Source organism: Onychostruthus taczanowskii, unplaced genomic scaffold (genome assembly GCF_017590055.1).
Source record: "Onychostruthus taczanowskii isolate IOZ18803 unplaced genomic scaffold, ASM1759005v1 scaffold28, whole genome shotgun sequence".
NCBI classification, from domain to species: Eukaryota; Metazoa; Chordata; class Aves; order Passeriformes; family Passeridae; genus Onychostruthus; species Onychostruthus taczanowskii.
Window position 1 is genome coordinate 514,455 of NW_024500128.1, and position 23,623 is coordinate 538,077.

The window sequence follows — 23,623 nt, forward strand, 5'->3', positions numbered from 1 at the left end:
GCATTATGTTTATATATTCATTTTAGTTATAGTACAGTTCAGAAGAGGACTGCTGGGATGATGTTTCTCTTTGGTTTCTGTTTGGATAAGATCTGCTGGCTTACCAAAATAAGTTGAATGTCTGCCTTCACAGAAAGGGCCAGAAGAGTTAGGGTTGTTGGAGTGCAGTATCGGATGTTGTGAGATGGAGGGATGTTTTCCTAATTTCCATCTATCGACACAAGAGAGTGGCCAAAGCAGTGTGGGAAGCAGGGCAAGGGAGGGGATTCCGCTCCTCTCCTCCACTCCCCTGAGACCCCAGCTGGAGCACTGCATCCAGCTCTGGGGCTCCCAGCATGAGAAGAATGTGGCCCTGCTGGGGCCAGTCCAGAGGAGGCCCACCAGGGGGATCAGAGGGCTGGAGCATCTCTCCTAAGATGGACTGAGGGAGCTGGCGTTGTCCAGCCTGGAGAAGAGGAAGCTTTGGAGAGACCTTAGAGAACCTTTCGGTACCTTAAGGGGCTTGGAGAGAGACTTTTTACAGGGGCATGTGGTGATAGGTTGAGGGGAAATGGCTTCAGACTGAAAGAGAGTAGGTTTAGATTAGATATTAGGAAGAAATTCTTTACTGTGAAAGTGGTGAGGCTTGAAACAGTTTGCTCGGACAAGTTGTGGATGCCCCATCCATGGAAGTGTTCAAGGTCAGGTTGGACAGGGCTTTGAGCTACCTGGGCTAGTGGAAGGTCTCCCTGCCCCTCACAGGAGGGTTGGAACCAGGCGACATTTAAAGTCACTTCAAATTCAAACCATGCTACGAAGCTATGATTTTACAACACTGGAGTAGTTACCTGATAAATAGGATTTCTTGTATTTCCCATTTTCAGGATTTTTGGAGAATATTTCGGTGCTATAATAGTGACTGACCCTACATTGCCAGTGCAGCACGGCAAGCGTTTGTGCCTGCCCATGTTCAGCAAAACAGTTAAGTGCATTCTTAAGTTAAAATACATGAGTAAAGTTAAGTATGTGATTCACTGCTTTATAAAAAGTTATGGCTATCTCAGTCTTGGCCAGTAAAGACTAGTTTTCTGACATCTGGGCAAGCTGCAAAGGCCTGTCCAGCTGGGAGATGCCATCTCTCATTTTTGCTGTGATTCAGACGTGTCTGCAAGAGGTCAGTGTGGCTGAGGGACTGCAGATTGCAGATTTTCTAGTGATGCCTGCATTTTCTCCATTATACCTGGCGCAAACAATCAAATAAATGCAAACCAGAGAAGCAAAATAAATCAGACAGAAGCCTCAGAGGTAAATGAAGAACCTTTGTTTTCCATTTAAAAGGGCTGGAAGCAGTAGTCTGTATGCCAGACCTTGGATCTCTTGAAAATGACTTATTCTCAGCATAATTTGCCACCTACATTAGACTGAATGAAAATCCATCAGCAAAAAGCTTCCAGATAGAGACTCTGCAACACTTGGATTTAGTTCCAAATTTCAAAGGTCATTTAGAAAATCCAGGTCAGGATACAGAGCTGAATTTCAAATGTCCCTGAAGTTCATGTTTGTTCAGACCTAAGCCTAAAGATCTGAACCAACATGATAATGCAGATTTAAAACTTGAGCTTGTAGGTTTATGCAGAATCATTTATACAAACCCTTGGTTACTTTTTTTCTCTATGGTATTATTTACCACACACAAGGGCATGTAAAATAACTACTTAATAATTATGAACTGCTAGAACCCCTCATTATGCATTGAAAATGTGTGAGTGCAAATTCTCTAAACGATGTGGAAGTTGGACTGTTGGGAACATTCAGCTTGTACATTACCAAAGTGTAGGCTACTCTGTAGTACATTTGTCTGATATACAAGACAATTTCATCTGGGCTTGGATGAGATACAGAAGCGTAGGCTCTGTGGAATATGAAGTGGGCTTGGTGGAGCAGAGGGAAATTCATGTTATGTTCAATGTGCCTAGTAAATAATGAGATATTAAATTATAATGTGTTCCAGGAGTTTTCAACTGTATTTTCTCTTTAATCATTTCATTACTCAGAGTCCTTTGTTTCTGACTTGTGTCTTTCATTAGCTTTTTCAGACTTGAGTATGTGTGTGGGGAGCTCTGGGTCCCTGTGGCACCTTTGCTGTATTGATCCTTCAAACAAGAAGGAGATTTGTCCATAGCAGAATCACTTTTTGTTTCCTGAGCTACAGATTTCTGCTATGGGCATGGGCTCTTGGGCAAGCCCAGGAAGAAAGCCTTCACCCACAGCAGCCACCATGTGTAGCCAAAGCTCCCTTGGACCGCATCCCACTTCCATGGCCCCGCACTCTGACTGGGCAGATGTGAGCCTTTTCCAGAGAGACTGGCAGCAGAAGTGACCTAGTGTGACTGCAGGGGTGGGAGCAATGGAAAGGACTCTTGTAGCCTTACGTGAGCAAGCAGTATCCTGCTTGCTGTTCCTGTCCCTTGGCATCGCTGCCTGAGCATTGGACCAGCAAAGCAGGACTGCAGCCTTCAAACAGATGGGTCTGAGCACAGTCTGAGCCAAGGGAAGCATATATGTGAATCACTTGTGGATGTTGAGGGCAGGATTCCCATTCGATATTCCCAGCATTGTAACAGGAATTAGGGTCCAAACATTTAAACAGTGGAAGTGACTTGAGCCTATTAAAAATTCCTCTAAGAGGAAAGGGAAAGGAAGCTTCTGCAGGTAGGCTCACCAAGCAGCAGAGGATTTAGGAATGTGCCCTCTGGTTTGTACCAGTGAGTCAAAGAAGCCCTGGCATGTGAATTTGTGACCAAATTTGCCACAGGAAAGCAAATAGGCATCTAATGCATGGCCTAATGAAACTCAATAACAGATTTTTCAGGTATTTCCCTTTAATTTCCAGGTGCTAAAGTGTCCATTACAGGAAAGCAAAGAAAGTGCTTTAATTATGTTTCCATAAACAAGGTCCTGATTTCTTGGACTGAAGCCTCAGGGAGCCTTACAGTGTGGCAATTGGTATGGGCTGGCATACTGGTGGTTTTGTTTGACCTTTTGCTGTTCAGAGGAGCATAAAGGTGTTTGATCCCTGGTTGCTCATAACTTTCTTCTGTTTCTTTGAAAATCTTCTCTTTAAAGTTTGCTGTAAAATAAAACCTGTTGACATTGGCTATGTTTATGGTACCAGTCTGCAAGAGCTCTCCTTTCTGCGCTTCACAGTCTGGGCACACAAAGAATTTGTCCAAATATGGGAACTTAACTTACTGAGTAACCTGCCAGATGATTTGTGAGAACATTTACTTGGGGGCACAGTTATTTCATTTCCATGCACGTGCCACTTTTATTTTTCTTAATGTGAGTGAATGGACCAGCATACAGGTATGGTTGTCAAAGCCAAAACTGGAACAATTTAATCAAGTGTAAATAAAAAGCCAGAAAATCTTTGCAGTCTTGTATTTTTGTGTGGGTCCAGGGTTGCCTCCAAATAAACTTATATAATGGCAGTGAGAATGCAGAAAGGTTGCAGAGATTCCTCTCCAAAACTGGAATTTTTGGACCATGTGCTGGCTGAGTGCTGTGATGCACAGTAGTGTTGCCTTTAACATTAATACATAATGTGTACCTACACATACACTGTCATTAGAAAAATGTGCCCATAGAAGGCAGTCAGAAAAATGTAACTGTGCTTATGATTTATGTAGGATCAATAAAGTTCATTGTTGTGCAGTTGGCTCCCTTTGATGCAGCTCTCTTTACAGCAGCTTTGGACAATAAAGCTCTTGTTGGAGGGTTTTGAGAAACGATAATGAAATTTCAAAGATGCTCATATTTAGTTAAATATATATATGTATATTTATATACATATATTTGTGCACTTATATATTTATCTTTATATAAATCTAAATTATAAAAATCATATTTATATAAATATAATATATATTATAATACATAATATAATATATACTATAATATAAATATATTCATATTTATATAAATGTAATGATTTAAATATATTAAAAATAGGAACATTTGATAAATAATAGAAAGCCAGCACAGGAGATATTAAATGTGTTTTAATTTGGTTACTGTAATGCAGGGTGCTGTCAAATAAATATGCACATTTATTTCAGAAGACCTGTATTGCTTTGCTTAGGTAAAAAAACATGCAGTACTGCTCTGAAAAGTGACTTGACACTTGACAATATAACCTAGAACTAGCAAAAGGAATAAAAGAAAAAAACTTGGACTGCCAACCTCTTAGCTTAGCACTTGACTCAAAGGTGCCCTACATTAAAAACATTTATTTTTTTTAATGCAGACTCATGGATTCATTTATAACATGACTATCTCCAAGTCTTCCTTCACATTTTGTTCCTTTTGTGGACAACTCCTAACTATGTTCTTGTATACTATAAGCTGGATGAATCTTTCACAAAAAGTGCACTCAAAACCCAATTGTATTAAGTTATCTGGGAGGCAGTGGTATCAGTTTTTTAGGGGTAAAGACTCCTCTGTTTGGCAGAGGTTCTTTACTGCATTTTTTGTCTCTTCTGCATCCCAAATGCAAGCTGGTGTCAGACAGTGTGTGCCATGTTTATCCTGGGTAGATGGCTGTATTATCCAGATTCAGTCCTCCTTGCATGGCCCTGCATCTTCTGCAGAGAACAGAGAGGGAGTTTCCCAAAGAACTGCTGTTGATGGATGGGCTGGACAAGTGTCAGTACCTTTTGCTTGGCACATCAAACACAGCATGTGCTGGGCTGTGAGTTCTATGAGGCAGTGTTACAGTCACCCTTGCCCGCAGTTCAGTTGTGTGGATGACAAATTGTCTCTGAAAGCTTTGTGCTGCAATACTCCATCATTTTTCAGTATGGCAGGAAGTCAAATCTGTATGTGCTTACATCTAAATACAAATGAATACAAATAATAGGTGAATATTTTCATTTGATATTCTGTGCAGTGAAAGAATCAGTCAATTGATTAACCTATTATTCAGTCCATTATTCATGTGACCATGAAGTCACAATTATTTAGGGAACTTTGATTAATTTTAAATCTGTTCTTGGCTTAAGACCATCAATTAAACTATATAAAAAGAAGAAATTTTTCACTTTACCTTTTAAGAATTTTTATTTAAGTTCACACAAAGATCTCTTTTGGTTTTGAAAAGACTGTAGCCATGTGCCACTGTGTTTGTCTCTCTTAGGTCTATTATTTCACATACTGTTTTCATTTAATTCCGTAAAATTGCTGAAAGCTGTGAGTACTCAGCACCTTCCCAAACTGGTCTAATTCAGTTTCATAGCCTAAGTTTGCATTCAGGCATTTGCTTTAGGTAGAAGTGTTTTGATATGCTGGGCAGTGTTTTCTGGCAGGAATGTTAATCTTTGCCAGTGCCACCACTGAGATTTCAGTCTTTGAGGGCTACCCCTTGTGGTAATGAAAGAGCCTGTGTTTCAATAATCCTATCATCTCTGCTGGCTGGAGTTTTAACTCCTGGTAGGGCCACTTAAGTCTAACAGGTCAAAGAGGCCAGATGAAATGAATTTCACTGTTTTGCTATACTGGCAGATGATTGATAGTTCTATAACTTGTACTCATTAGCAAAATAAAGTCAAGCATCAAAAGCACGCTAAGGTAGTCACACAAGCAAGGTAATGCACTCAGCAATTTTTGCAAGTCTTTCCATGAGTCGTTGGGAAAGCCAGGTCTCTACAACAGACTTTACTGAAGGTAAGTATCTATGAGAATTTCTTGAACATTTAGAGCTATAGTTGCAATAATGGAAGTTGATAGCAGCAATGAAAGAAATGGACAAATGCAAGCCCTAAATCCTTGTAGCATGCAAACATCACTGCTGACAAAAAGCATTTTAAAAATGAGGAAATCTGTAATATATCCAAGGATGCAAGATAGTTACTATTCAGTGAGCATAACATTAATGCAGAAACAGCATCATCACTCATAGGCTAAGAGCCAGTTATGACTGTGGAGTTACTCATCAGCGTGCTCCGACTGACAACATTGCTAGGCCAGGATCCCTGCAATAATGGCAGTAACAGAAGCTGAGGCACTCAAAATATATTGAGAAATGCAATGAGCAAAGACCACCCCTGTGTTTTAGATCAGCATGAGGAAAAAATAATGGTCAGTGCCCAATGTCAAAGTTCAGAGTGGGTAGAAATCATTGTTAAATCTGGCTGTCTGCAAGTCATAGGAGTCATCCAAATAGAGTCACCAAGGAATGCTTTGATTGTTTTAACTTCTACTAAAAGGAAATTTGGGTCAACTCTTGAAGATGTGAGCTGGTGTAGATGAGTTGATGCTAGAAGTTTTTTGTTTGGCAAGAATAAATTCATAAAAAAAGCACACCCTTTTATTATGATGATGCAGAAATATGAGAATGAGGCTGTGGGATGTTTAAACTGTTTTTTTTTTTCTCAGTGGCAGGAAACATGCTCTGCTCCTCCTGAAAGTGGTGTAGCTGCAGTTGAAATATGGTTTTTGGTACATGGGCTTAGGAGTAGACAGACTGGATACACCCGAGAGGAGAGTAACAGGAAAAGAGGATTAGGAACCCTACTTATGGAAATCAGGTAAAGGAACTGATTTGTCTAATTTAGTAAAAAGAGGCCTGAGGGGAAACTTCATCTTCCAAAACATATATGAATGATGGGAAGGAGCAGTGAGCAATTGTGGCGCTGGGACACTCATTCAGGGCTCCTCATTAGAGGCTTTAAAAAAAGTGGTTAAAGGAAGCTCTGCCAGGGGTAGTCTAGAAAGTCTTGATCCCAGCTTTTAATGCAAATAATGGGGCCAAAATTGCCTTGGAATTCTTTTCCAAATTTTTCAAATTTTGTTGTTGTTGTTTTTTTTGGTATTTTGGGGTTTTTTTTTTGTTTTTTTTGGTTTTTTTACAATCTCAAAAAGCATAAGGAAAAGGCTATTCATGACACAAACGCCACATTTCAGGTTGTACCAATGAAAGGAGTGTGTTGAGGCTCAGGCCCTGCACAAGTCAGCCCTCGTGTACCATTGTAGTTTTTGAATGACCATATCGTAGATGCTGCAACAGCTGTTACTGATTTTCAGAAAAGTGTCTCTGAAGTCTGCATAACTGAGGGACAGTAAAGAAACAAGACAAGAAAAGGGACAACAAAAAGTTTTAAGGACAGTGCAGTACAGAGCAAAGTGAGTAGAAATGAAGAGCATGGATAATTTAATCAAGAAGGTCAAACAGTTGGTTAAGCTGCAGTAAAGAATTCTACCAGCTCAATTATTAATGTTTTAAGAGTTTGACTGTTCAGAAATTACTATTACTGCACTTGCTTTAACTGTACAGTAGAAAGCTATGATAAACATTCAGAAACTTGAGAAAACTTCAGGTGAAGCTCATATCACTAGGGAAATGCTTGTGAGAACAAGACGGCTGATATATTATGGAAGTCTTCTGCAAAGCAGGGAAATAGGGAAAAATCCCACAGAATAATGGGGAATGCAGCATTATAGCCAAAATATCAAAGAATAGAGAAGTAAAAAGTGATAGCAATTAACAAAGTAAGCAACTATGACTGTTACACTTCTGTTGACAGGCAAACTCTTCCACATTGATATATAAACCAAAATGAAAGAAATGGCAGTACTGCAGCCTGGACATTGACTTGGAAAATTGACTGTCAACTAATTTTTCACACAAGGTTTAGTCATTCAAGAGAACATCAAACTGCTTCAAAAAAACCTTCATACTTTTTCTGAAATCACGTGACAGATTTCTTTACAAATAACTCTGAAACATCTTGATGTGTCACAGTGTGTGTGTCAAAATATTGAGGTGTAGCATGCAGAGCTAGATCAATGTAATCTTGAGCAAATGATTTGATAATAGATAAATGTCAAGCATCGTTGCATTGTCTCACCTCTGGCATTTGACTGGCCATTAAAAGAAAAAGTAGGTGGAAACAGCACAAGCACCATATGACTCAGAAACCATACACTGGAGTCAGATTTTGCTGGTTGCAAGAGTCCTTGAAATGGCAAAAAAAGTGCCCCAAAATCCCCACACACATTCAAGATATAGTAGCATCATAAATATGAGCTGGTCATCCATCAGGTGTGAGTAACCAACAGATATTGCATCAAGAAACCCCCAGGTCCCAGCTCATGTGTTATTTTAGGAGGCAGAGTATGCAAATGCTAATGCACATCCTTTGCAATAGATTATGGGTCAGTACAGATGTATAAAAAGATCTGCTGTCAAATAGCCAAAATTTGCCTCCACTTGAAAGAAAATTGATTTTCAAGGGACTACAAGTGGAAGGCTAACTGACAAATCTTCAGCTCAGAAGTTACTTCTGATAGGTAGAGTGCCTTAAAAATACGAGGCATTAAGTGGAATTAATTTATAACAAATACTAGAATTCATCAGAGTTTTCAGATAATTATGCTTTATCATTAATGCTATTCAGCAAGGAAAATGGGAAATATTTGCTGGGAGTTGTGAATCAAAGCAGAGCATCAGCTGTGACAGCTCTGCCATGGGGCAGTTGGAAGAGCACAAGAAAAAGGCCCACAGAAGGAATGTTTCTAACTGAGCTTTATGCAGTGTGGGAAATAGTGCAATATTTAACAATTCTGGGAATATGTAGAAAGCTGTCCAAATTAAAAAAAAAAAAAAAACTGTCAAGGCCTCGTTCTGGCCTGAAGCTACTTTGGATGGTACAGGAAAGAATCATGCAGGAGTTTTAGAATCTCTTGTGTTTCTACAGTCCTCACAGATGTAAGAGGTTTGTGTATGGAATGGAAGTGTTTCATCACTGAATAATATATTGCAGAGGGTAACTAGCTGTTACTAGTTCATTTAAGAAAATATTTTCAAAAGGCATTGTGTGCCAAAATTGCAAGAATAATTATATTGTATTGTAAGAAAAGATATTAATAATTGCTTCCTGGAGATGAGCATTATAGGTTTCAATTTGTAGCTATAAAACAATGGCACTTTCAATGCACTCAGAAAATTGTACATTGTCTGTTAAGTGAATTGAAGACTTTGAAAATGGGTATGGGTGTTCAATTTTTATCTCCACACAACTGTTGCTCAGTTAGGTAAAACCACTTGCTTTAACATGACTCCGGAAGGAAAATACTGATCCAAAATGGTTACTTGCAAGCAAAACAAAAGTCACAAGCATTCCCCCAAACTGCTCAGATGTGTTCAGCACGGTCTTTCTATAAGCTAGCAGAATTGCTCAAATACTTTTAAAAAGGAGTAGAAAATTGCGCAGAAGCTGTAAATCAGTATAGTCTGGGCAATCACAGACTCCCTTATCACTTCCAAAAATGACTTGCTTGGAGTAAATTGAAGAGCTTTGATAGTTCAGATAGCTGTACAATTCACGTGTTCAGAGTGGTGATCACCTTCAAATTTAAGCACTTAATTTAAGAGCTTCAGTAATTTTAAATTGCTGTGTTTCACTGAGTGGCAGGCAGAGACTCAAGTGCTACAGCATTTTAAAAAACTTTGGGTGTTCTGCTTTATATTTTTCTTTCAGGGAATCCAGAGAGAATTTCTATAGTCAAGCATGGAAAATGGAACAGATTTCAAGATTACTGTAGAAAAGCAGGAGACTGTGCTTTTTAAAAAGCAGAGCAGAGGAGGTCTTCTCTGGGGAATGTACAACTCCTAAGCCTGCGCTTGCCCTTTTCTGTGAACTGTTTGACCAGTCCTTGTGTGGGCTGCTGCAGAAGGTAGAAAGAGAGGTAATGACGTTTACATGGGCATCAAGAGACTTCTCTGTCTATTTGCTCTCCTGAAAGAGCCTGCCCAGGTTAGGTTTGTTTCCATTAGGCATTTCTGCTTAACACTACTTCCACAGAAGCAGATAGGAATGAGAGTTTACTGCTGTTTGAATGCTTCCCCACTTGTGGATTCAGATATTTTTACTGTGGGTTTCTTCATTTCCTATTTTGGTTTTACTAGACTTCAGTTTGATGTCACGATAAATCCATCCTGTGTACTTTTAACTAGCCTGGTACAACATTTACTGATTAAATAATTGGCTGAAGACTAAGCTGAACACTGTAAGTGGTTGCCATGAACTTGGTCTCAGCAGCTAGGGGAGGTGCAGATGATACCACAAAAACCCTCACAGCCCCATACCTCTATCAGGGTCCAGATGTGGGGAGCAGGATTTTTGAGTGTTGGGAGACAGTCAGCTTTCAGAGCTGGTTCTTCAGGCTTGCCTGGGAAGAGGTGCAGCTCTTTTGAGCAGGAGCACTGCAGCCTCCTGCAGCCTGGCTCACAACATGTACTTCTCTTCAGGCTGGAAGGGAACAGGGCAGGGAGCCACAAACTACAGCCTCCAGAAAACTTGCAGATGAAATGTCAAGAATTAAATATTACCTGAAGAGCCTAGGAGAGATTCATTGGAGCTGATACCTTGTGACCTCTCATTTAGCGGGACAAGAACAAAATTAGTCTCCTGTGAGGTAAATGTAAAGAGTATCTTTTACTTCCAGAAAATTACAATCCAGCTCAAAGACATTTTATTATTCAGGGTGCCACTTTACATGCTAATCACTATTTGCAGGCTCATTGCAGCTTCAGAATGGCTTCTTCCAAGGAGTGAAGGGGTATTTCACATTCATCTACCAGTGAAATTTCAAAATCCCAGCTCCAAGGTACAAGGGGCACAGGCCAAATTGAGTGAATTTATCAGCTGTTATTTGGGAGAGTTAGGTTGCTTTCTTGTTTTTATTTAAGGAAAACCAGTAATCTTTGCCTTGTCTCTGAACTTACACTGGCTTCCTCTAATTTTTCAAAATGAATGTCTATCTCACTGCAAATGTTCATTTCTTGCATTCTTTCTCTGTTAATAAACTTGCATGTGTTCATTTACCTGTTCAAATTCCTTTTACTGAAAGTTGCTGTCCGTAGAAGAGTTCTTACTGCTCCAGTTATTTGCTTTATGAGTCCTGGAAGGACTCAGTAAGCTGTGATTACATTTTGTCACTGAATGAACTAAATTGTGTAATTGTATATTAACTTTTGTAAGTGGTATCAGACAGTTACATTACAGTTCACTTTTGATGCCACCTCTGTAATACTGAAGGACAGCGGGCTTACCTGACTAGCCCTCTCACCAGCCTGGGCCTGAGAGCAATGGAAAGACTTGCATGTGAGAAAAGACCAGTATTTTTATATAAAAAAGGCTTATAATGCATTCTGCAAAAACGATTTCTTAGATTTTTTTCAAGTACATTAGCCTTGCCTTTTACAAGAAATATGCTGCAGCTATCTTGTCCAGCAGCCTTTTGATTTCAGGATCCTTGTTTGAGTTTTCCAATAAGTCACATCAGGTGCACAGCTGTCAGGTCAGAATTGTACCTCTGTGTACCCACAGCTGGAAGGAATACTTGGGGTTTTCCCAGGGATGTGATTTTGTCATGCAAACTGCACTCCTTACCAGTAAAATTGTGAACATTTTCATTTTTCTCATGGGAAAAAGTAGAATAAAATTAATTCCAAAGCTGAAAATTTTGAATGGCATTCCCAGACTCACCAGTGGCTTATATAACGGGATCTGTCACTTCAGAAAATTCATAACCCAATCTCTCTGCATAGTACAGGCAGCCTTATGATTTAATGGCCCAAGAAAATTCAAGAATGCCAATGTGGACACCCCTCTGTTTCACTGCAGGAAAGAATTACAGCACAGTTCTTAGGAATTCTATTGTGAAAGAACTAGCAATAGCATAAAAAATGCTGGTATTCAACTAATATGCCTTTCTTTTACACTGTGTCTCAACTGAATGAAGGAAAAATACCCAAACAAAGCTGTACTGTGTTTTGATTATTAAAAAAAATCATGATTATGTTTGACATTGAAATGATTTCCATTTAAATAATTTTAATAAGTGTATACTACAAACTCACAGAAAATACTATTCCTATAAATAAAGATAGCAGCATGAAAGGTGGCTGAGTCAGTGTGAAGAATAACAGGGGTTTACTGGCAAAAGGGTGATATTTTGAATACTCATAATTTATTTACTCAGTCTGTCTTAAAATTTCAGCCCATCAATTATACATGAAACTGAATACCATAGCATAGGAGGGGACTAAAAGGCAAGTATTCATTTCCAGCTCTAACATCTCAGTCTTTAAAAAAGACCTACTCCTTAGCATACTGGTTAGACAGATGGATAAGTGTTGGTAGATATGAGATTTATAGTTTGGCATTATTTAACTGCTCTGTAATTTGCTTGTACTAGCACCCTCGAGACACATTTTTTCAGAAAGTCTGATTTTTCTGCATTTATTCTAGTAATGGTATACTGAGGGTTGTTAAGGAAATTAAAGTCCCATTTCAGGCCTCCGTTCAACAAAGCGTTTAAGTAATTCTTAACTTAAAGTACATCTTAAACCAAATCCTATTTAGCAAAGGGGAAAAAAAGCCCCACAAGTCTTCAGAGAGACTTCTTCACATGGTTAAAGTTAAGAGCATGGGGTATTTTTTAAAGTGAACTTAGAAATGTTGCCTGTGTCAGAGACTGAAGAGGCTGTCTGTGGAAAGGGACATGATATATGAAATTACCTGTTGTCCAGAAAGCCTTTATGATGTGGTGAAGGAGGAAGGAAACATTATTCAAATTTTTGATCAGAATATAGAATGATTTGGACTTATCATGCTTTGAGACAAGATTAAAAAAAAAACAATAAAAAACAAGGGTGTTTTGCAAGGAAAAGAGCAATCCTGCAGTCACAAACTTATTGGGCATTTAGGTGTGTTCTCCTGAGACCTCATGACATTGGAAGCTTTGCTGAAAAGCTAGAAAAAAGATCTTTTCTAATGAATGGAGAGACTTGTATCAAACTGGCAACTAAATCCCTCATATCTTTCTGTCTTAGGACCATCTTTTAGTAGAATTGTCTCTGCTCCCTGTTCTGGAGAACTTTTGGGGGCTATATTGAGAGTTAATGGCTGTTTTGTATAGTACAGGTCCTGGTAAAGGTCTTGAAAAATGTGGATAGGTAAGTATTAGGTTTGGTCTTGTGGAGCATAATATGTATTTCTAGATCTCCTCAGAAGACTCTAGAATACAGCTTTCAGTTTTCAAAGTAAAACACCAATAAAAAATATTTATGTCCACCTCACCTCCCCAGTAAATTGGAAGCTGTTATTTACAGTCATCAATCCAAACACAGTTACTTCATACAGGTGGTCTTCCTTATGAAAACTCTATGATATTCACCAGGAAAATAACTGGTAGTCTTGTATTTTGCCACCTGGTGTCATGCAAGATAAAAATCCACAATTTCACCTGTGAAGACACTCAGATGACAAATAGCGAGGAAAAGAAAAAAATTACTTTCTGTCTAAGTAAGCTGTTTTCTAGTTGTTCATGAATGAAATTAAAAATAGCCATCAAGTATAAAACACCAATCATGATGACAAAGACTTTTTTCCACTCACTAGTTTAGATCATTAGGGAGATCAAAACCTATCTAAACCCCAAGTTTTGTCAGAGGAAAAAGGCAATTTTATCATGTTCAGTGAAAATTCCCCTGTGACAGAAATTCACTGCGGTAAAGTGTGTTATTTTTCCATATGACAGCACAAAACATGACATAGGGAAAATTCAGACTCAGTAGATTTCTTAATTAATTATGTGTCTATATTTCAGCATATGACTTGAAGTTATAGCAGCCTTACAGCAACTGTATAAATGGGTCTGTTGTGAGTCTAAAAAACCACACATTAATGTGTAGCTATTGACAAAAAATGATTTTCTTTATGTGATAGCAAATTGTTATTAAGCAGAAGAAAGTTAATATGCTAATATGGTGCTGCACAGTTAATTTCACCACATTCTTATTTTAACTTCAAGACACTTCTGTGTACCTTTTATTAAGTTTGTCTGAAGAGGGCAGCCTTTCCTAATACACTTGGAATTTTCTTAATTTCACAAGGTTACTGTACACTGAACAAATTGACAAAGGACAAGTTTGCAATCTGAAGTTTGCCTCTTATTATTGCCTGTGTTTTCATTGAAGCTTCTCTCCATGTATATTTATCAACCAACTGCAATGGATATTATTATTTTAAATATTTGACCCCTCTGCTAAAATACAGTTCAATTTCACTTACTCTCAATCCTAAATGAAGGAAGACTTTCTGTAATATTTCTGGAAAGAAATTTAAAGAGAATGTTACTAGGAAATTTCTGGAAATATGGGTATTGTTTATTCTTTCTGAAGTCTAAAAATAAGTGTTATTCACATGCATTTTTAAATGCTAAGACTGCATGTGAATAGAGTAGGAAAATATCTGTCCCTTTGTGCTGACAGTCCTCCTAATCTTTCATGATTTTCATGCTGAACTCCTCTCCAGGCTTCAAAAAAAAAAGCATTAGCCTCAAAGTAGACAGTGATGGTACATTTTCTTTTATTTTATACTTTATTCATAAGGAAACATTAGAAAAAAAATCTTACAGCAAATTCAAGCATTGCCATGTTAGCAGGAAAGATGAATGGCTACTCTGCATTTAGCAATTAGCGTGATAGATTTAAGGGCTCTTAGAAGAATTTATTGCTCTGGTGTGCCTCGATCACGGAGCAGGGAGGGGCATTTGAAGAAGCTGGAATGATAAATTTTTGCAGTTATTGCTGCTCTATCCACTGTGCTGCATCTCTCCTCTTGCAGTGGCAGCCAGATTTGAAATCCTCTCTCACCTTCTGTGGTGTTGGGTTTTAGATTGCACGACAGGCCCAGGGGAGAAGGAATGCTCACTGAACACAGGGAGTGAGCACAGGGGTTTGGAACAGGGACCACCTGACAGCTGCTGCTGGTAGAAGAGGAAGGTAGGTGGAGACAATAGGTGTAGGATTTCGCAGCATTTACATCAACAAGCATCCTGTTTGCAAGAGTATCACCTGCTTGACTAGAATCCCTATAAAAACCATGTTTTATACAATCCCTATAAAAACCATGTAAGAGTACTGGTGTGAATCCTGTGCAGAACAGTCAGCTAAGTAGCTCTCTCTAGAAATGCCTACAACACAATGAGACCACTTTATGTACCCAGGAGCTCAGTAAGTTTGCTGTGGTGGTTGGCAGCTAGCAAACCTCGTGCCATGTCCCAGTCACAGCAGCTGTCACCCATGCCAGTTATATTGTGCTTGCACTGACTACAGTCCAACTGCAGGACAATGTCACCCCTTCCATTTTTCAGCTTTTCTCAGCTGATGATTAGGCAATACCTGTGCCAATCTAGTCAAGAGATGTCTTTTTTAAAATTTGGTGACTTTTTAGGATCTTTTGTACAAAGTAATTTTTCCTTCTGTAATTAGGTTCAAAGCAGCAAATAATTGAATTTTTTCCTTCCACAAACTTCTAATATTATTTAAAGCTGCCAGATGTTTAGGCTACCTAGCTCATTGCAACCTCATTGCCTGACAGAAAGCTTGATCAAAATCTTATCATTACAAGGCTCTTTACCTGGTTTTACAATCCTTGAATATCATTCATGTTCGTTGATCCAAACCCACCATATTTTCTGACCTTGTCTTTCCTGCAGCAGACACTTATTCAGAAGTCAAGGCATATTGTTTCAGTCCTTCCAACCAATGAGTGGACTGATCTGAAAAGTGTGGGGCTTCTTCATCTTCCCATTTTAGCACTGGATTGCTATGAAGCAGAGCAGAAATTTCATTGTATCTCTACTTGAAAAGGATTCCATTTCCTACATAATAAACAGTCTCATACTTTTGCTGTGATGTTCCTAAATATCAGATACTCTCCTTACAGGCCAAAGACACACTAGATTATTCCTAAATCCTCTAAGAAATTGCATTTTAATTGTCTTTATGTCAGTATTTTTCCTGGAGACAACACCTAACTAAAAGTGATTGCTTGTTTTTGGTTTTTGTGACTAATCTTGGGAGGGAACTCTTTGCCAGACACCACTGTCTGCTATCACTCACTGTTTCCTGTGTTTAAAGCGTATGTGTCTGTAAAAGGTATGAAAGCTGGATTTTTGAGGTTGAAGTGGGAAGAAACATAAAACTAACTCCTACATTTCCAATACATCCTGGCTTTGAAATTGGAAATGTGACTTTCTGCTCTTAGGAAATATTATCAAAATTAGACTGTAAAAAATTTGACTAAGCTTATTGCATCCAAGTCTTAATAACTTAGCAGGAATTGCCAGCATTTTTCCTGAATGTCTAATTGCCTTTTGAATACTTTAAAAATTTGATTCTTCTGGGAATGACTCCTTTATCTAGAAAACAACCATTTGTTGTTCACTTTTATCTCTCACCATTAAAGAGATCATTATAGTACCTCCTCCACCTTTCTATGATTTCATTGTTTGCAAATAAAGATTTTTATTTTTATATTTTACTGAACCTTCATGATTCATACCCTTGCCTCCCAGTACAGAAACACGTGTAAAATATTCTGATTATTACATCTACTGTATGCCATATTTTACTTTAATTTCTGCACTGTTGCCTTTTTCATTGTCTTATCAAGACTATTCTCTGTTCTGGGTTGATTATAAACTTCAATGCAGGCATAAATATGAATTCTTATTTTCTTTGGTGAATATTAATAAAAAAGGAAAGGTCTCCCCATGCCTTTATGAGGGCATCCATTTTCTTTATATTTGCATTTGTTCTTCTCATGTTTTTTGATACTCTATAGTGCATGTCTGACGGTTTCCTACTCAGTACCAGTTTTCAGTGTGGTCACTTTGTTATCATTTAATACTTCAGATCCAATATTGCTCAAAGATTCTGGGTCACTTTTCATATTTCTTGTCTGCTATTAAAATGGAACAGATAATCTTTCTCAGATTAGCTGCTCAAAGAGAACAGCTCTCATTACAATCAATTTATTTTATGTTCTTGGTGTTATTCCTTTATCTCAAATCAACACAGACCTGTTAATTCCATTTTTGCAGGCCTGTGCAAGCTTCTGAAGAAGGCTGTGTCTTTTGGTCCCACAAAACTAATCCCATTTTGCTCTCTGCCATAGCCAAGACTGTCTGTGTCATAGAATCATGGAACCATAGAATATCCTGACACAGAAGGGACCCATGAGGATCATCAAGTCCAACTCCTGGCTCTGCACAGAACCATCCCCAAGAGTCCCACCATGTGCCTGAGAGCATTGTCCAAACACTTCTTGAACTCTGTCAGGCTGCTGCTGTGACCACTTCCCCTACATGTCCTCATGCCCCAGCACTTCATTTACTCAGGAAAATGGTGAGAGTCCAAAGGACTTAAAAGACGTCAAGTGTTCCAAGTCCTTCTCATAATGCACCTTATACTTTCTTGAGCATTCTTTAAGCAGGAGTGGGTATCCTGGTGATATCCAGGACTGTGGCATTCCCTGGCTCCTTGTTTAAGTTACTGATTGCTGATGATAGAACATTGCTTAATATAATACTACACTTAGTTCCACAAAAGAAGCTGCTTTAGAAAGCCACTTTATGACTAAATTGTCTTTCATATGCCTGTGTTGTGCTCCCCTACCTTCTCTGTAGTGTTTGGGGGAGTTCTTGACCTCAAACAATTGAATGTCTCCATTTATATTTTTTTCCAGATGATTTCTCCTCTTTATCTAATTGCATGTTTCTATGTCTTGTGACTTTCTTACAATTTCTTAATTGTACATTTTATGGGGTAAGAATGCCAACCTCATGTCAACTCCATCTGAAAGACTTGAAGGTTGTTCCTCAATCTCTTTGCAACTTATCTTCAAACTCTCTGGCTTTGGAAAAAAGTGCTGACTGCACAGCAAATCATGGTGTCTATAGCATCTCCACAGATAATTTCTTTCACCATATAAAATTCCTAAGAAATATGTTATTGCTTCTCACCACCAGTAACAGTTGTTCACTTTGTTTGTGATTTCAAGGATGCTGTGCTACGCTTGATCGATACAAATTGGAAAGGAGAAGGAATTAGTGGTTACAGTATTGTTGGCTTGAGCTTGACCAGTCAGTTCTGCTAAGGTAGATGTGGTTGGAGATGGATTTCTAATACACAATTTCTAATATCAGTTCTTATTTGATTTGTGAGATATAAAAGGCCTTTGGACTTCATTACCATTGAAATACATTTTTTGAAACTTACAATACATTAATTATTACTTTTAACAATCCAATAGCATATGGGAGGCCATATAGGGAAGGTCTGAGTTTTTTTTTAGCATAGAGCTCCTGGTTGGTAAGTGTAAAGACAGTTTATGAAGACATGATATTTTTATCTCTGGCTTTGTCTAGAAGGTTTCCTCTTTTCCTTCTTTAATGTCTTTATTAAATAAGTAAGCAGGAGTGGACAAAGAAAAAAGAGAGGAAATCACAGTGTCATGACAACCCCTGCACCATGGTTCAGAGCCCATGTCAAATTGTTAGGTGTCAAGAATCCATGGATAGGGGTGAGTGATAGACATATACTACTTTTGGCAATTTCACCTCAAAAATTATGAGTTGCTATGTTGATGGTCGTGACTAGACAGTGGATATGAAATGTGAGTACTTTGAGTGAGTGCCTGAGATCTTATAAAAGCATCTATTGAATGCATTTGCTTCATCAAAGCCCAAACCCACAGGTTCAGAGAGACGTACTCCTATGGTTGACAGCTCAGTCAATATCTCTCCTGCTCTGTCTCTTCCTGTCATAACATTGATTTCTGTAAGCTAGAGGAAGTAATCCCTAATGACATTGTGTAAGTGTTAAGGAAAGATTGTTTTCCCACTACGCACTTTTTCATACACAACTTATAAATGTATTTCATTACTTACAAACTTTACCTCTTGCAACTCTGTTGCATTTTATGTCCTGCCATTCTATCCAGATCGGCTGATTTCTTAATGTTGTTTTCCTGATTTTACACTTTTATGGAGCAACATTCTTGGTGATTCCCCTGCCTCATCTCATCACTGCAAAACAATGATGTCACCCTGACATGTGCTATTCTCTCAGCTGCCAAGCAAGCTGAAGGATGCATCATGCACCCTTTGCATGGAGTAGAAGACCATATTGTCACGTCACCTACCATCCTTCCACTGCCGTCAACATCACTGCACTGCACTTCGCATTGTGTCCTAACCCCATGATCAGCAATGCTCGCTGTTGAGGGGTGGAAACTGCTGCACAGCTGTAATGAAATTATATTCTTGTTATTAATCTGATTATATAACCTTTTCCATCCTCCTTTATTCTAACAAAAAAAAAAAAATCTATCAGTCTGCAATTTTGTAGAGCTAGCATCTCTAGGAAGCAGGCAGTTTTCCAGAAAGTTCTGGAGGATTTTTAACTCGTAGGGTTTTGAAGAAACCATAGATATTTAAAGTACTTGGAATTTGTTTAGTCTTATGTCCAGAGTGCTGGCTATGAATTTCCAGCATAGGATGGGTATTGTTGAAAAATGGGATGAGGTTTTGAAGGGAGCAAGGAATTGTGTGTATTTATTGCACAGAAGTGAAAATGGCTTCACGGGTGAGCAGCACATTTGTAATGAGCAAGCTTTACTGGGGTTTGTCTCCCCGTGGAGCCAGGTGTGATACCAGATTGGAAGCACAGAGATACCCTTTCCACTGAGCTGGCTTCTCTGATCCCTTGAGATGATGTTTGTGGGGAAGAGGCTGTAAAGGATTTAGTATTATCAAGTGTGTGAGGTCTTACCTCACACAGAGAATCAGCATGGCTTAAGGGTGTCTGGAGCCAGACCAGAGGCAGGTATGGATTGATATGTAGGCATGAAGTCTGTGTTGTTTCATGAGATATTACTGGTTCAAATTTCAGACTTTGTAATTCCTCTAAGCACCATTTTTGATCAGATAGTATCAGATAAATTGTCACCATTTCTACTTACCTTGTACATAGAAATTAATAACTTGTCGTTTTCTGTGCTGCATTATTGTGGGATAAGCTCAATAAGTAAAAAGAAATAAAACTCAATACTTCAAAAACCAGCTCCCACTGTTCCATCTGCTGTGGTTGATGTCAAAACGACTTTGCTCATTATTCGTTCCTTGACAGTCATAAAGGATATTATAGCCCTTTATAGTATGAGAAGTTAAAACTTTATTTTTCACTCGTGTTTTCTTCATAAATTCCTGCTGTGAAAAAAAATAAGTTAACCCAAAGGCCTGTGTCTCACAAGAAGCATCCCCTGAATATTGTTTCTATTTAACATAACATAACATAAACTCCATAAAATAAAAAAAAAAGAAAGCAAACTTCAGAGAAAGAGCTTCAATGCCTTAACATCTTACAGAGTTGTCAGCTGTCTCTATTACTTTGTTCAGGAATTTATTTTTTTTTTAATTTAAAAGAAAGTCAGGAAAATTCCATAGCAAATACTAGGAAAAAAAAAAAAAAAGGAAATCTAGATATTGGACAGTGCATAATATATCCTCAATTTCATATCCTCCTATGCATAAACAACTGGACTCCATATTCTTTAAATTAGCAGCATCTTTTGTAAACCTGATGAACTAGAGACCAGCTGAATGCCATCAAGATTTTAGGCCAGAAAGCCAAAGAGCGCAGGAATAGGTGGGATATCAGGTGTTTCATGTAACTATAATTGTATTCTCAGAGTACTACAGGTGTAAGTCTAAGTAGATTTTCTTTGAAGATATGACTAAATGTTTGGTATATGTTCAATTTATTTTCATATTTTATTTTCTCTATTTATAAAGAAAATTCTTTTCTCCCCATCTTGCCGAGCCAAAAAATTCTAAGTCCTGCAAGTCAAGACAGTATTTCATGTCTTTACCAATGAGCTGCATTTTGAAGATTAACACAGTTTGTGGGAGTTCACAAGGCAGTTCCCAAGTACCCCGACTGCATAACAAATTTGCTACCATAATAACCCTTTGAAACGTAGAAGAGGACAAATTGCTTAGGTCCCTTGGTAGCAAGGAGAGCAGGGACTGTGGGTAGATTTAATTTCACCTAACATTAGCCATCCCCAGTTAGATATCTCAATTAAACTGCCTGCTTCGCCTTTCTCTCCAGTGAGTGGATGGAAAGAGACAGGTACTTGCAGACAGTAAATCATCCCATCTCAGGATACTTTTCCAGACTAATAGGATGAATTGCCATGCTCATCACAAGACTTTATAAGTTTATTTGGGTGTAGAACAAGTTATAAATGTTGCCTTTGTTATCAGAATATATACTCCTTTTTTTGCTTTTAGAAACACTGTCAGAGCAATGATACTTGTAATTCTGGGCTCTGCGTTTTTTTTCATAAATTTGAAGCGTGGCCTTATCTTGGAGCTCTCCTTGACTGACTGAGGAATTATTTAGGGACTGTATATGTTCTTGGCTTGTATTGCATGCACTCACTGGTAGCCTTATCCCAAGAACAAAATAGTAACATGTATTTCCCTGAACTCTTCTGTTGAACCATACTCCATTGTATTGATTTCCATATATTCTTCTAAAAGTTTTTTTTTTTTCCCTGGCTTCTTGCTATGTTATTTACTGTGTTCAGTAGTAGGAATCTTCTGAGAAAACAGTTTTCCTGTGAGCTGCATATAAAAAAAGCATCTTTGCACATATACTGCATCATTTGGTCTTCTTTTATCTGTGTCACTTTACTGCTATGAGAAGTACTTTTTTTCTTGGTCTCACTAGGATTTGGAGGCAGTCTGATGTTTCATCAGCATTCCTCACATTCAGGCTCCGATCTGGCTATGTGCTTGAAGCATTGCACCTCAATTTACATCAGATTTTCTCCTCTCACACTGACTGCTGCCTGGGCAGTAGTGTGCAGACCATCAGCTTCTCTCTCCATTTTTTCCACAACTTTCACCTCAGTTACAAGGCCCACACATCCAGTTTCCAGTCTTACTGCCTTGGGAATTACAGTTTGCCGTGAGTCTTAAACCTTTCTAAAATTTTCAGTGAAACTTTGTGGTCTTTTAAAACAACAGGTGGTCATCTGCAGCTCAGTGAGTTTGACCTCTGTTCACAGGTGGAGGGAATGAGGGAAGGGGCCAGGACATCAGGAACAGCTTGGACAGCAGGTAATTAGGGCAGTCAGTCTTAATTAGTTTTTAATAGTTGGGGAGGAGCTTTTGTATCTGCATATGGCTGAGAGGCAGCTTAGGGAGCAGAAATGAGTTGGGGAAGCAGAATGGAAGTTAAGTTAACTAAGAGTGGGACTTAGAGTGCTAGAGGCTCTGGAGGTGTTCATAGCTGTTTGGTTTAGGTTGTTTCAGTGATGCTGTAAGGGAGCTCTGCAAGACCAGGGAGGAATTTTATGTCCAGGGCTTGTGCTAAAGTGCTAATTGTGCCAGAGGGAGCATTCTTAAATATCCTGTGTTTGTGCTCCTTCTTTCTCAAAAGGATGTGGGAGGTGATTTTAACTGAAGAAAGGGATATGGTTTAAAGGGCTGAATGCAGCCTGTGCTCTCCCTGGTAAAATGGCTTGTGAAAATACAACACCTGAAGGTGTTTGAGATGCAAGTTATATGCAAAAGCTACTCATCCAGCAGAGAATATGGTCTGGCTTATGACCTATGCTGCCAGGTATCAAGAGAAGTGTTCCTAGAGGTAGGTGGGTGTCTAATTTCTGCTGGTTGCAGCAAAATAGAGGTGGAGGTGTGTGCATTTGGAGTTTGCTTGTGCATAGCTTTTTTAAGTCATTTGCTTTAAATATTTTAACTATTGAGATGAGCAGAGCTTGTGGCCTGGCCTTCGGCTTTTTTCCTGATGCCCTTTAGAACCAGGACAGAAGCTTGGATGAAAGTGTTCTCTAGATATTTCATAATCTACTCTGAATAGTCTAATACAGAAGCTTCTGTGTGTGAGCAGTGCAAGCCTTAGCTCTATAACCTGTAGTCTGGTTGCCTTGGAACATGCAAGTGAGCCTGCTTCTTGGGCTGTGAATGGAAAAGGAAAAAAGAAAAATCTGGAAGCGTAGGGAAAACAAAAGTTGGAAAATAAAAGTCTTTTATACTACTATTTGTAGTTTTTTAAAGTGCCATGTTAAGCATATTGGAAGATGGAAGTCATTTAATAAGTACTTCTGAAGCGCTAGTATTTTCTTTTTTGCAAAGTTAAAAAAAAAAAAAATCGTATTCTGCCCTTGTCTTGGGAAGTGTTTTTTGCTGTGTGTTTGTCCTGGAAAGGATTTGCCTGTTTCTCTGTAATATTGCAGTACTGTTTCTCTGTGGGATATTTATCTTTCGGATGTCCTTGAAACTGAGACAGAAAAGTTCAACAGAGTGATTGCTGTGTAGGAAATGTACCTACCAAAGGTATTGGAGTGAGTAATGAAACCCAAGACTGGTATTTATGAGTTTAGACAGGAGAAAGATGCAGCTTTATTGGATGATACTAAAGGCAGACATACATTACATATATATTAATTAAGAAAGCTGTGTGGTGTTTGTGGAAAGGCATCTTCCTGGAAAATGGTTTCCAGGTGCTTCTAGAAAAAAAGTCCAGCTATCTCATTATTCAGCTTGTTGTTTAGAGATTGGCTGGTCATCCTTCTGAAGCAGATGGAGATAGTTTTTCACAAAGCTGAGACCAGCATTGTGTGCACTTAGTCTTTTCTGAAATTTCTGTCAAAAAAAAAGTGTTATTCTGTTACATGGTATATCTGTATATTAAAAATGGCTA